General features: G+C 38.0%; 1 protein-coding gene across 9 annotated transcripts in view; it reads left to right on the forward strand.

Annotated features, from left to right (window-relative positions):
* EVI5 (ecotropic viral integration site 5) overlaps positions 1-15363 on the forward strand; it is a 195304-nt gene that overhangs the window by 4971 nt on the left and 174970 nt on the right. Inside the window, exons 1-2 of one of the 9 annotated variants that reach the window (XM_072754615.1) lie at positions 11121-11201; positions 15077-15150. The exons of 6 other annotated variants lie outside the window; for them this stretch is intronic. The gene's annotated coding sequence lies outside the window, so the exon portion shown is untranslated. Of the gene's footprint in view, positions 1-11120; positions 11202-15076; positions 15151-15363 lie in introns of those variants that run through there. 2 more of the 9 variants (XM_072754616.1, XM_072754618.1) reach the window with 2 other exon arrangements.

Here is a 15363-nt window from a genome sequence, read left to right on the forward strand (position 1 = left end):
GAGGCAGCCGATATTCTGATTTCTATCCCCATAGATTAACATCAGTATTTTTTAAAGTTGTCCAGGTGATTCCCCTTTGTCGCCAAGATTGAAACCATTGGTTCAGTGGACTGTTGGAGTTACTCTAGCGTCTTTCCTTTTGGTCAGGCCAGATTTCCCAGAGAGTATTTTTCAGTTTTGTTCTTGGAGGGTAGCAGTTTGGTTGCCAGTGATCTGAGAACTCTAGAAAAGGGACTAGGTAATGAGCCATAGAACATTTAGTATAGGGGCGGCCTGGGTGGCTCAGAGGTTTAGCGCCGCCTTCAGCCCAGGGCGTGATCCTGGAGACCCGGGATTGAGTCCCATGTCGGGCTCCCTGCATGGAGCCTGCTTCTCCCTCTGCCTGTGTCTCTGCCTCTCTCTCTCTCTCTCTCTCATAAATAAATAAATAAAACCTTTTTTTTAAAAAAAGACCATTTAGTATATAAGATCACATAATTTGCTTTTTTTTTGTTGGGATACCTGTGTCTTCCACCATGTGTGGTTTACCCTCTTGAGAGAATAAATCTCCAATCAGCTGCTGCACTGAGGATGGGCCACTCAGCAGCTTGAGGAGGAATGGGGTCTAGGTTTCTAAATGTTCATAGCTTTCACCTGATCCTTTCTTTAGTCTCCCATACCCTCTTTGTTTTGGCAGTCCTGGAGCCTTTTGAGGAGTGCATAGTATAAATTAGGTTTGCTCTGAGTTGCCAGCACTGCTAGTTTGTAATTTGGCTGTCTTTAACAAAGTCGGTTACCACTCCTCCATCTTCTTTCCAGCTTCCAAAATTTTATTGCTGTCATCTCTTCTGTTCTTCTATCCTTATGGTTTATGAGCTAAAAACAGAACACAACAACATCATTTTCTTTATCCTTGCTTTAGTAGAGTTTTGGGGAGGGAGGAAAATTAGATGTGTGTGTTCAATCTGCAAACTTAACCTGGAAGTCCATCATCTGCTTTCCTTTATACAAAAATGTGTTGCCATCTGCTGTTCACTCTTGTCTTCTACTTGTAGGGCTATATCTTTTAAATCTCTTTACTGTTATCTAAGAGTGTCAGGAGGGAGAGTACCTAAATATTGGACCAAACTGTCATTTTTCTAGAAGTCCCCAAATTCTTTCAAGAAGTTCTTGTCCCAGAATTGTACATTCTTAGGATTGGAAATGGTTTCAAAGGTAAGCCAGTCTAGTGAACTGATACTTTGTATAAAGTGGGAATCTCCTGGTGAAGAGGGGATTCATGATTGGAGAAAGAGGATAGTGGATCTCTGCAAGGGGTGTGAAAAATCCATATGGACATCAGACATTTAATATTGAAAGAATAAATAATCTTGCATATTTGTAACATATAAAAGTTACTAAAAATAATGGTGGTTTTGTCTTTTCAGTCAATAATACTTCAACTATGGTCATGAAGGAAGAATATTTTGAAGAAAGATTATATACTAGAAAATATTGGAAACGATTGCTAAAGATAAAGTTGTAGCGATTTTAGTTTGTAGTTAACATAAACTGATAAATTAAAACCACCCGTTAAAAGCTTTATGTTAAGTTTCGCTAATAGCTTTGCTGTTCTTTATACGCTTTATTTTCTTTAAAATACTTATTAAGTCTCTAGGTTTCCAAAAGGTCTTTGAGACAGTTTTTACCATAAAGTTTACAATGAAATGAAAATACTATTCTCAATATAATTTGTTTTCTCTTAGGCTAAATTTATACAAATTAAAGTATTTACCTTTAAATTGTGTCTGCCCTTTTCTGTGCCAAAATGTCTTTTTTCATAAGAAATTTGTGGTGGTATTTTATTGATTTCTTACTGTCTTTATTACTTAATGTCCTTATTTGACACCAAAAGCTGCCAGCCCCATTTTGCTCTTCAAATTAATTTCTGACAAGTTTTGTAAAATGTAAAAGTTTGCTTATAACTGCCCACAATTCTCAATGCCTTTTTTGCTCCTCCACCAATTATTTTCCTTCTGTTTGCATATAAAATTCAAATATAAATAAAAGATAACACTGGCAGTTATCACTGTCTATCTTGGTCATATGCTAATTCTTTCTTGGAAGCATGTAGGTTAATTAGTGTTTTGTAGATAGAATTTGTTCGCTGTGGTCCCATATGTTTGCTCAGAAAGGATCATCCCATTCTCATTATTTCAAATTGCCTGGTGTGTTTATTTGTTGCCATTTCCAGGTCTTTTTAAAATTGTATCTGTAGTTCAAGAGAGCTTTCCCCTGCCTGTGCTATTTGCAGTTTATCCTTTAAGTGGCCAAAGATAATGTGGATTTAGTGCTTGTTAATTGTTCTTTGTACTAATCCAGCCCTGACAGTTGTACTCTGAAACGTGTTCCCCAAAGCTGGTCAAACTGGCCATTATCTGGTCTTCATTGTTGGTTTCGCTATTCATCGTCTGGTGGGTTCATGATTAAGGCTCTCTCCTTGAGGACCTGCTAATTCCTGTGTTCTTGGAAGAGACCTTGATGAGAGATAGGAACAGAACTGGTTTTATTATTGATCATTCCTCTTTTTTGTTTTTCATAGCAAAGTGCAAGCACTGATACAGAAGTGAAGATGGGAATTTTGTCTTACTTTCAGTTGGTTTTCAAAAGATTAATAGCTGTCTTCTTTTTTGGCCTAGTACAGATCTTTTGCTATGTTAAAAATGAATCCAACATTCTCATGAATTATGCTTAGTAAGTTTGTTAGATCAATGTTAATAGATACTGGATAAAAGTGTAGTTTTAATGAACAATTATATAATATGTTTAAATGAGCTGCATGAGAGAAAAGTTTAATACTACCAGGTATACTAGAAATCAAGATAGTTTAGAAGACACGATGGTGAGAAGATAGAGCTTAAAGTAAATTGAATATATATATATATTTTAAGATTTATTTATTTATTCATGATAGACCTAGAGAGAGAGAGAGAGGCAGAGACACAGACAGAGGGAGAAGCAGGCTCCATGCCGGGAGCCCGATGTGGGACTCAATCCCGGGACTCCAGGATCGTGCCCTGGGCCAAAGGCAAGTGCCAAACCGCTAAGCCACCCAGAAATTCCCCTTAAAGTAAATTGAAAATGAGTTTTAGGGAATAAGCCCATGAAAAGTCTAATGCCTTTGAATATTTATCTGAAATACATGTAAGGGATGAGCACAAAGTTAAAGACTTGACTGCCTTTTTGAAAATGTGGAGAAGCTTCTTTTCTACCGTCAATGAGCAAAGTTTATAAAGATTGTCAAATATGATGGTACATTTACGTGTTAACATACAGGATCAGAAAAATGAATCAGTAAGTGATCTAGAAATACAAAGAAGCTATAAAATTGTCAATAAGTCATTAAGAACCACCAAGATAACACACATTGAGCATCTCCAATGTCTAACATAATGATAGGTATTGGGAAGATAATGATCTATTCTACATAGATAAAATCCTTTCTTTTTTTTTAATTTTTATTTATTTACGATAGTCACACAGAGAGAGAGAGAGAGAGAGAGGGGCAGAGACATAGGCAGAGGGAGAAGCAGGCTCCATGTACCGGGAGTCTGACGTGGGATTCGATCCCGGGTCTCCAGGATCGCGCCCTGGGCCAAAAGCAGGCACCAAACCGCTGCGCCACCCAGGGATCCCTAGATAAAATCCTTTCACAAAATTTACAAACTAGGCACAGTTGATACATTGTTTCTAAGTGAGATGATAGTTTTGTAAAAAAGAAAAGTAAGTGAATAGTTTTCTTAAATCTTGAGGCTTTTTTTTTTTTTTGATATTTTATTTATTCATGAGAGGCAGAGGGAGAAGCAGGCTCCCTGTGAGGAGCCTGATGTGACACTCAATTGCAGGACCCCAGGATCATGACCTGAGCCAAAGACAGACACCTAACCACTGAGCCACTCAGGTGCCCCTCAATCTTGAGGCTTTTTATAACTAGTAAGGGAAAATACTGAGTGAAATAAATTTTAAATCTTAATATTTGCTTTAAAAGTTTTTTGAGGGATCCCTGGGTGGCGCAGCGATTTGGCGCCTGCCTTTGGCCCAGGGCGCGATCCTGGAGACCTGGGATTGAATCCCATGTCAGGCTCCTGGTGCATGGAGCCTCCTTCTCCCTCTGCCTGTGTCTCTGCCTCTCTCTCTCTCTATGACTATCATAAATAAAAAAATAAAAATAAAATAAAAAAAAAATTAAAAAAAAAGAAACACTGTAAAAAAAATAAATAAAAGTTTTTTGGAGTAAATTTATATATAGCATAGAACTTAACTATACAATGGAGTGAGTTTTGATAAATGCATATGCCTTTGTGAATCTCTCACTCTCTCCCCGCAATAATCCTTCATGGTTCTTTTAGTCAGTTCCTGCTCTGTTATTTTTTTTTTTTTTACCACAGAGTAGTTTTTCTTGTTCTTGAACTTTACATAAAAATAGAATAAGTGTGTATTCTTTTCTGTCTGGCTTCTTTTGTTCAACATGTTTCTGAAATTCAACCATGTTTTGTTTTGATTTAACCGATTTAACTGTTTTTGCACATATCAATAGTTCTTTTTAGTTGGTGTGTTATCCATTGTATAACTATGATATAGTTTATCCATTCTGCCATTTCGCTTTTGTGAATAAAGCTGTCATGAACACTTGATTATTGGTCTCTTTATAGACATACTTTTTCTTATTTCTCTTGGATAAATAACTAGGAGTGAAATTACTGAGTCATGGGGCAGATATGTGTTTAACTTTAGAAGACGTTGCCATATATTTTTCCTGAGTGGTTCTACCATTCTACAGTCTAACGACTGTGAAAGTCTGTGAAAGGTCTAGTTAAGTGACAAATCGGAAGTGAGTTTCCGAAAGATTGTTCTGGTACAGTGGGGCACAGGACTTAAGATAGGGAAAACACACAGTAAAGTAATATAGTTGAAAATTGATGTATTCCTGTTTCAAGTAATTGATAGGGAGAGAGAATCTTAGGGGATTCTAGAGCTATGGTATGTGGAGTGAGGATAAGGGAGGAGTCAGAATGACCTCCATGTATCTGTTCTAGGCTGGTAAATATTGGTGTGGCAGTCATTAATGGAACCGTTGAAGAGTAGATTTTGGAGGGAAAAGAGGGTAATAATTCTGTTTTGTTTATAAGTAGTAATTGGGGATAAAAGGAAGTAGATGAGATAGCTCTGGAAGTGCATGTAGTGAGGAAAAAGCCCAGGTTAGAATGGGATCTTTGGGGGCCATTGACGTTTCAGAAATGACCTGATGAAAAGGAGTCTAGTCTGCTAAAGAACAGAAAGAGTAGCCACTAAAGAAGGAAAACCAGGAAACTGATTTAACAGAAGTTGAGAACTTTGAAGAAGGAGAGAAGGGCTTGAATGTAGTGCCTGTGAGTAAAAAATAAGTACAGCCATTTTGGAGGTTTTTTCTATGTATATCTGCAAAAAGTTTAAATGTCACTTCTTTTTTTTTTTTTTTTTTTTTTTTTTGAGAGAGTAAGTGCATGTGAATGCATGTGGGCAGGGAGGGCAAGGTGGGTGGTGAAGGGCAGAGGGGGAGGGAGGGAGAGAAGGAATCCTAAGCAGGCTCCACACCCAGCATGAGTCCAATAAAGGGCTTGTTCTCATGATCTTGAGATCATGGCCTGAGCTGAAATCAGGAGTCAGATGCTCAACCGACTGAGCCACCCAGGTGCACCACATTTCTTTCTTTTTTTTTTTTTTTTCTTCTTTTTATTTTTAAAGTAACCTTTATACCCAGTGTGGGGCTTGAACTCACAACCTCGAGATCAAGAGCTGCACATTCTACCAAATGAGCCAGGCAGGCACACTGAAATTTCACATTTCTTGATCTCTTATTTTATGGAATAACTCCTAGAGAACCACAGGAATATGGAAAGGTGTGTTTAGAGGTATTCATGGCACCTAGTATATAATAATAAAAAATTGAAAACAACTCAAGTAGCTGTCAATAAAGGATTGCTGAATTTGGCATCTGAGTGATTCAGTCGATTAAGCATTTGCCTTCAGCTCAGGTCATGATCCTAGGGTCCTGGGATCGAACCCCACATCAGGCTCTTTGCTCAGTGGGGAGCCTGCTTCTGCCTCTTTTGCTCCCCCTACTTGTGCACTCACTCTCTCTGTGTCAAATAAATAAAATCTTAAAAAAAAAAGGGTTGCTAAATAAAATGTACATTCTTATGATAGAATGTTATACAGCTAATGTAATATGCTGTATATTTATTGCTACATTTCCTATTGCTGCTGTAATAAATTAGCAGACTTAGGTTAAAACAAAGACTTAGTCTCTTATAGTTATGGAGGCCAGAAGTCTGAAATGTTTCACTAGGCTAAAGTCAAGATATTGGCAGGGCTGTTTTCAAGGGCAGAATCTGTTCTTTTGCCTTTTCCAGCTGTTTGAATTGCATTCTTGGTATTACTTGCGTTGTCTTCTGTGGCCTCTTCCTCTCTTCTAAGCCAAGATTTTAGTATCTTCAGATGGGCCCAATCCAGATAATCTGGATAACCTACTCATCACAAAATCCTTGACTTAATCCACCAAGCCTCTTTTGCCATTTAAGATAGCATTCATATGTTCTGGGTATTATGATGAGGAGCTCTCTAGGAGACTATTAATTAGGCTACTACATAATACTAACAAGGACAGAAGATTGAGATGCATTTTAAAAATTCTCAAATATATGTATAGTATGATCTAATTTTTAAGTTAAAAATACATATATACTCAGTATATGTATAGAAAATAATTTTTTTAAAGAATAAATCTTGATGGAGATAGACTATGCTGCTAATGGGTGATCTTTGAGAGTAGGATTACAGAGTATTTAAACTTTTAATTTTTTTCTGTGATTGGGCAGCCCCGGTGGCTCAGCGGTTTAGCGCTGCCTTGGGCCTAGGGTGTGATTCTGGAGACCCGGGATCGATTCCCACATCAGGCTCCCTGCATGGAGCCTGCTTCTCCCTCTGCCTATGTCTCTGCCTCTCTCTCTCTCTCTCTCTCTCTCTCTCTCTCTCATGAATAAATAAATAAAATCTTTAAAAAATATTTTTTTTCTGTGATATTTCAATTCTTTTTTTATAAGTTTATTTTTTATTAGTGTTCAATTTGCCAACATATAGAATAACACCCAGTGCTCATCCCATCAGGTGTCCCCCTCAGTGCCTGTCACCCAGTCACCCCCACCCCCCGCCCACCTCCTTTTCTACCACCCCTAGTTCGTTTACCAAAGTTAGGAGTCTCTCATGTTCTGTCTCCCTTTCTGAAATTTCCCACTCATTTTTTCTCCTTTCCCCTTTATTCCCTTTCACTAATTTTTATATTCCCCAAATGAATGAGACCTATAATGTTTGTCCTTCTTCGATTGACTTATTTCACTCAGCATAATACCCTCCAGTTCCATCCATGTCAAGGCAAATGGTGGGTATTTGTCATTTCTAATGGCTGAGTAATATTCCATTGTATACATAGACCACATCTTCTTTATCCATTTATCTTTCGATGGACACCGAGGCTCCTTCCACAGTTTGGCTATTGTGGACATTGCTGCTATAAACATCGGGGTGCAGGTGTCTGGCGTTTCACTGCATCTGTATCTTTGGGGTAAATCCCCAGCAGTGCAATTGCTGGGTCATAGGGCAGATCTATTTTTAACTCTTTGAGGAACCTCCACACAGTTTTCCAGAGTGGCTGCACCAGTTCACATTTCCACCAACAGTGCCAGGAGGGTTCCCCTTTCTCCACATTCTCTCCAACATTGGTTGTTTCCTGCGTTGTTAATTTTCCAAAATAAAGGATAGAGTATTATACTGGGTCACATGTTGTAGAGAGATAGAGGCTCTTGGTGAGTGACCTTAGCAAGTGGTTTCAGTAAAAGGGTAGCATAGAAGCCAGATTGCAGTGAAAAAGTGGGAGGTGACGAAGGGAAGAATGAATAGCTAAATATCGTTCCAGTTGCTTAGCTATGAGGAGTGGCAGGATGCTGTGAGACTGGGATACTTAGAGGGATAAATAAGATCCAGTGAGATTTTTCAATATGGCAGAGCAGCAGGTTTGAAAGTTGAGGGCAGAAACTGGGAGGAAGAGAGAGAAGTTGAGTTCCAGGATAATTCAAAGAGCATGAGGCCTGAGGTCTTCTGACTTGGTTAAGCAGAGCTTGTAGCTCTTGCTTGTAGCAGCTAAGACCTAGAGGAGTGTGGCTATGCATAGTAGTTAAATTTATGTTTTAGTTTTATTCAGTATTATCAGATTAAAAAAAAATCTCTTGCAATCCTGCTTGCTGCTTTGGCATCTTCTGAAAGTCTGAGGTTATTGTTTATGTAAATTTAGTCTTTTTAATGCACTCTCACTGTTTTGGTCTGTCCTCAAAACTTCTGATTGTTTCAGTAGTCTAGCATATGAGTTTCAGAGATAAGACCATAGTTTTCTAGGTGCAACATTTTGGGATTTTTTTTTTTTTACTGTTATTCAAACTAATTTTTGCATTAAAAGATCTGCTTAGGGATCCCTTGGTGGCTCAGCCGTATAACGCCTGCCTTCGGCCCAGGGCGCGATCCTGGAGACCCGGGATCGAGTTCCACGTCGGGCTCCCTGCATGGAGCCTGCTTCTCCCTCTGCCTGTGTTTCTGCCTCTCTCTCTCTCTCTCATGAATAAATAAATAAAATCTTAAAAAAATAAAATAAAAGATCTACTTAGGGACGCCCAGGTGGCTTAGCCATTGAGCGGCTGCCTTTGGCTCAGGGTGTGATCCTGGAGTCTGGGGATGGAGTCCTGCCTCGGGTTCCCCATGGGGAGCTGGCTTCTCTCTCTGCCTGTGTCTCTGCCTCTCTGTGTGTGTCTCTCGTGAATAAATAATATCTTAAAAATAAAGATCTGCTTATATAAGTTTGTATCAGTTTTCTCTTGATTCTAGAATGTTACAAGAGGAAAGCATGGGAAATAACATTCACTTCCAACTATTTTCAAGTTCCTAACAAGGAAAAAGAGCTTAAATAACTTTTGAGTAGCTTAATTGACTTGAGGAGGCCACATGTGTCTTGTAAATAGAACCTGGTACTTTTTTTTTTTTTTTTTTTAAAGATTTTATTTATTTATTCATGAGAGAGGCAGAGACACCAGCAGAGGGAGAAGCAGGCTCCATGCAGGGAGCCCCACCTGGGACTCAATCCCAGGTCTCCAGGATCACGCCCTGGCTGAAGGCGGCACTAAACCGCTGAGCCACCCTGGTACTTTTACCTTGTTGAGATGCTGAGGACCTTTTTTTTTGTTTTTTTAAAGATTTATTTATTTATTCATGATAGATATATAGAGAGAGGAAGAGACACAGGCAGAGGGAGAAGCAGGCTCCATGCTGGGAGCCCAACACAGGACTCCATCCCGGGACTCCAGGATCACGCCCTAGGCCAAAGGCAGAGGCTAAACCACTGAGCCACCCAGGGATCCCCCTGCTGAGGACCTTTTTAAAAATTATTGTTTCATTGATAATTTTCATTTGTGCTAGGATTTCCTGATTTTTCATATGTATTTTTCTATCTAGTTTTGATTAACATATTTCCCCCTCATGATTTGATCACTCTTCCTTTTTTAGTATCCGTGTAATTAATTAACATGACTAGCATTAAGGTAGAATTTTTACGACTTTGCTATGATCTGTGCACTATTTACCCATTTGGAGAATTACGTTGAAGATTTTTTTTTTTTAAGGTTTTACTTATTTGAGAGACAGAGAGGCAGAGACATAGGCAGAAGGAGAAGCAGGCCCCTCAAAAGGAGCCCAAAGTGTGACTCGATGCCGGGATCACGCCCTGAGCTGAAGGCAGACGCTCAAGTGCCGAGCCACCCAGGCGTCCCTATGTTGAAGATTATTATTGCCATTTTAAGATTTTTACAAACAGTGGTAATTCCTTCTTATTTCACATTGAGTGACAGTGCTTAACACATTTATTTTTTTTAAAGAGCACATGAGCAAGTGGGGGGAAGGGCAGAGGGAGAGACAGAAACTTTTTTTTTTTAATTTTTTATTTATTTATGATAGTCACATAGAGAGAGAGAGAGGCAGAGACATAGGCAGAGGGAGAAGCAGGCTCCATGCACCAGGAGCCCGACGTGGGACTCGATCCCGGGTCCCCAGGATCCTGCCCTGGGCCAAAGGCAGGCGCCAAACCGCTGCGCCACCCAGGGATCCCGAGAGACAGAAACTTAAGCAGGTGTGGCACCTAGCTCAGAGCCCACACTGAGCTCAACCTCAAAACTGTGAGACAATGACCTGAGCTGAAATCAAGGGTACTTGCCAACTGAGCAACCCAGGCACCCCTTAACATACTTTTTGACACAATGCTTGATACAGTGTGTATACTGAATAAAAAATTTGTGTAATATATGATAGATTTTAGGAGATACTTGTTCTGATTTTGTGCTTTTTTTTCAGACAAGATTGAGACATAGGTAAACCAGTATTTTAGTACATACGCTTATTGCTGCCAGGAAAAAACTGTGTATGCGGATATGTCCTTTTTTTTTTTTTAATTTTAATAAAGAGTTTTGTGTTTGTAACAGGGGAAGGTTGAGGTCAGGGAACAGACTTAGTTCCTTACCCATGAACTTCAGCACCTCAGCTATAGCAATTTTAGGTGCAGCTCAAAGGATCAAATTTTAGTTAGATAGCACTCTTATTCAGTGTTCTTTAGATAGCATTCTCTCCTCTCAGTTATAATACAAAAATATTTTGGGGGAAATTACATCAGTAATATGGTAATACAATAAAATATTTTACAGAATAATAATTTCCCGTTCTATAAAGGAAAAACAATCTTTTTGTTAAATCTAGTAAAATTCTGTATTATAAATAATTTCATTATAAGAATTGATGGCTGGAAAAAAATGTGGCATGATGTAGTGGAACAAGCATTTTGCTTTGTCATTTTCATTGTTTAACCTCTCTGGGTCTGGTTTTTTTTTTTTTTTTTTTTTTTTTTTTTTTTTTTTTTTTTTTTTTTTTTTTAAGATTCATCTATTCAAGAGAGACGCAGAGAGAGAGAGAGAGAGAGAGAGAGGCAGAGACACAGGCAGAGGGAGAAGCAGGCTCCTCACAGGGAGCAGGATGTGGGACTCGATCCCAGACTCAAGGATCACGCCCTGAGCTGAAGACAGATGCTCAACTGCTGAGCCACCCAGGCATCCCTCTGGGTCTGTTTTTTTTTTTTTTTTTTTTTTTTAACCAGAAAGTATGTTTTCATGTTTACTGTGCAAAGATGGACATGAGGAGTGCAAGTAATAGATGTAACGTTCCTGGAGTAGTAGCTGTTATGTGTTTTGATGTCCAATATAAATAGCAGCTGTTATTTTATGATTATGATGTTATTAAAGGAAGACTAAAAAATGCAGAAAGGACAAATGAAATTTATATGGAAGGTAGTATATAAGGAAGATCAGTCTGACAAGATCAGTCAGCAAGATTGGTTTCAAGTTTATATTAAGTTTTGAATTACCAAAATAGCTTTACCAAAACTAACTGTAAGATCATTTTCTCATATGTTAAGGTGATAATAATAATAATATACCTAATATATAATATTAGGTATATAATATACCTAATATAATAATAATATACCTAATTATTGTTTGATTATTGTGTGTGCTTAAAAATATCTTATTCTTTGGATGGTTTTAGTTGGCATAGTAGCAGGAGAGATTCTAGGTTTGTGTAATACCTTTTATGGATTCTTTACTGAAGTGTATAGCATTAAGTAAGACTTTATTTTTTTTAGCATGAACAAAACTTAATTCAGATCCATAGCTCATTGTAATTTTGGTCATTTAATCAAGATGGCTTAAAGGAGCACTATTTCTTAAGAAATACGTGTTACCTAGTAATTAATATATGAATTCATAAACATGAAAAATATTTTAATACTGGGTAGTAGTTGAAATGGCCAGTTAAAATATTTCATTAAATTTTTGAATATGATTGAACTTGTATGACTCTTAGGTTTTTTATTTTTATTTATTTTTATTTTTTTAACTCTTAGGTTTTTTTGTTTTTTTGTTTCTTTTTTTTAAGATATTTTATTTATCTATTTATTCATGAGAGACAGAGAGAGAGAGAGAGAGGCAGAGACACAGGCAGAGGGAGAAGCAGGCCCCATGCAGGGAGCCTGAGGTGGGACTGGATCCTGGGTCTCCAGGATCAGTCCCTGGGCTGAAGGCGGCGCTAAACCGCTGAGCCACCTGGGCTGCCCTAACTCTTAGGTTTTAAATGCTAAGTGAATGCTAATTCTTCAGGATAATTGCATGCTATTTCTAGTACAGTTTCAGATACTTTAAACATTTAAAATATTAAAACTGAGTAGTACTTCATTCACTTGAAATGTTTCAATCATGTAGCCTATAAATATCAGCAATACTCAGATGTTTTGAACGGGTTGGAAGAGTGTGTGTGTGTGTGTGTGTGTGTGTTGGGGGGGTAACTTTATATGTAGCTTACAGTATTTCTGAGCAAAGTCCAGTAGAATTAAGGGAATTTAGGGAAGCCTGGGTGGCTCAGTGGTTGAGTGCCTTGCCTTTGGCCCAGGGCGTGATCCTGGAGACCTGGGATCGAGTCCCACATCGGGCTCCCTGCGTGGAGCCTGCTTCTCTCTCTGTATCTCTGCTTCTCTCTCTGTGTGTGTCTTTCATGAATAAATACATAAAATCTTAAAAAAAAAAGAATTAAGGGAATTTAGTTAGCTGGAGAGCATTGCACATGGCACCCTTTAGAAAAGTTCTTTAACTATAAATACAGATTTGCAACTATTAAACCGTAAACTTATTATTGGAGCATTAAATATAAAATATTAGCAACAAACTGATATTTTATATTTAGAAGATCTTTTGAAAAAAACTCAAGTCCCATAAACAGGTTAGTTGGAGTTGGTAGCCATGGTAAAATTCTGTTTTCCTCCAACATAGGCATGGAATTGTGGTGGCCGTTGGTTTTTATTCTCTGTTCATTTTCTTTTCTTCCTTTTTCTTTAGAAACTCTTGTTGTAGTTTGTAAAGTGGGAAGGTTTCCTTTTGTGCATAATGTTAAAGTCAGGAAAATGACCAATGTTTCTCTAGATATGTTGTACAGATCTGCTCTGTTAATATAAAAAATTATGAGGTTTTTGTTGATATTCTTAAGACTTTTTGTATTAGTATTACATGGCTTAAAAACTATTGCAGTCTATAATAGACCATTTACAAAGGACATACAGATCTTCATGTGATACGTTGACAATTTCATTTTTAAATAGAATTTCCATCTCAATATTTTAGTTAACTTCTTAAGTTGGTAATCAGATTGGTTTTGGGCAGGCCCTGTTCTATCAAAATCCCCAGGGTTATGACATGTTCAAAAGTGCTATTTTTTTACTTTGATGTTCTATAGTTAGTTTTAGCTCACCTTCCTATCAGTGATTTATACTTGTCAGGATATTTTTGTTTTGGGTGGGGCCAAATGGTCAGTATTCTGGCTTCATCATTTATTAGCTAATGGATCTTAGACAAGTTGTTTAATCTACACAAACATCAGTAAAACCTATATTAGGGTTATGGTGAGGATTGAATAAGATAGTGGATGTTGGGCAGCCTAGGTGGCTCAGCGGTTTAGCGCGGCCTTTGGCCCAGGATGTGATCCTGGAGACCAGAGATCAAGTCCCATGTCAGGTTCCCTGCATGGAGCCTGCTTCTCCCTCTGCCTGTGTCTCTGCCTCTCTCTCTTTGTCTCTCATGAATAAATAAATAAAATATTAAAAAAAAAAGATAGTGGATGTAAATCATGTCACAGTGTCTGGTACATAATAAAGTATATTGTAGATGATGGTGGTGGTTGCAGTAGTAAGTACAAATTTGTATACAAATTTCACTTTTTTGAAATTCAGTTCTAGACTTAGGAGGGATCATAGAGATGGAAATGCACTGTATGCCTACAGAAAATAAATTAACTTAGAAATTTGTCATGTAGACACTTAAAGGAAACTAGTCAGCAGTGTTGCTCTTATTTCCTGTTTTTTTCCCTTTCACTGTAATCTGTTCTGTTTTTTGATTCCTGTTGAAGGCAGTGCTCTGTATCTTCCCTTCCTCCATCTCTGTTTAACAGCTGTTAACTTACATAAATGAAAGACATAGTTTGAAATTCTTCGTGGATATTTACAGGCTATGTTTTTAAATCTGTATCCTGGGATCCCTGGGTGGCTCAGCGGTTTAGCGCCTGCCTTCAGCCCAGGGTGTGATCCTGGAGACCTGGGATTGAGTCCCACATCAGGCTCCCTGCATGGAGCCTGCTTCTCTCACTGCCTATGTCTCTCTGCCTCTCATTCTCTGTGTGTCTCTCATGAATAAATAAATAAAATCTTAAAAAAAAAAATAAATCTGGGCAGCCCAGGTGGCACAGCGGTTTAGCACCGCCTGCAGTCTAGGGCATGATCCTGGAGACCCTGGATCGAGTCCCACGTCAGGCTCTCTGCATGGTGCCTGCTTCTCCCTCTGCCTGTGTCTCTGCCTCTCTCTCTCTCTGTGTCTCTATGAATAAATAAATAAAAAATCTTTAAACAAAAAAACATTAAAAAAATAAATCTGTATCCTATATTTATTGATAATAACTCAAAACATGCAAGACATTGCTATTTATAATATTTATGCCCATGTTTACAGAATTGGAACAGTACTTTTTTTTTAAATGACATGATATGATTTTTATTGTTTATTTTTTTAAAAGATTTTATTTATTTATTTTGGAGAGAGAGAGAAAGAGCAAGCGAGCAAGCAGGGGAAAGGGTAGAGGGATGGGGAGAGGGAATCCCAAGCAAACTCTGCACTGAGCATTGAGCCCATTGATCTCCCAGGACCCTGAGATCATGACCTGAGTTGAAATCAAGAGCCAGACACTTAACCGACTAAGCCATCCTGGTGCTTCTGGAACAGTACTTTCTTATATCCTGCTTAAAAGATTGAAGATGTATATTACATTTGTACCAGCCTTAAGTCCTACCGAAACAAGGTTAAGTATAAATAATTTTTTTTCTTTTCACACATTTATTCAGTTGAATATCAAGTTTTTCATGGGCTCAGAATTTCCAGAACTTTGAAGAATGAAGAGAAATAACAATGTATACAGGTATAAGTTAATTTTTTATGTTTACATTGATATAGACCATTTTGAAATTTGAACAAACGTTTTAGAATATACTTCTAAGTTTGGTACATTGTTGTTTATTTTGGAAGCATAAAAGACCTTTCTGCATCCATTTGCCATTAAAAACACTTCTACAGAAACCTACTAAAAAAGCATGTTGCTAGAAGTTGGTGAGCTCTGGACTTGTAATCCTGT

Source organism: Vulpes vulpes, chromosome 3 (genome assembly GCF_048418805.1).
Source record: "Vulpes vulpes isolate BD-2025 chromosome 3, VulVul3, whole genome shotgun sequence".
Taxonomy (NCBI): domain Eukaryota; kingdom Metazoa; phylum Chordata; class Mammalia; order Carnivora; family Canidae; genus Vulpes; species Vulpes vulpes.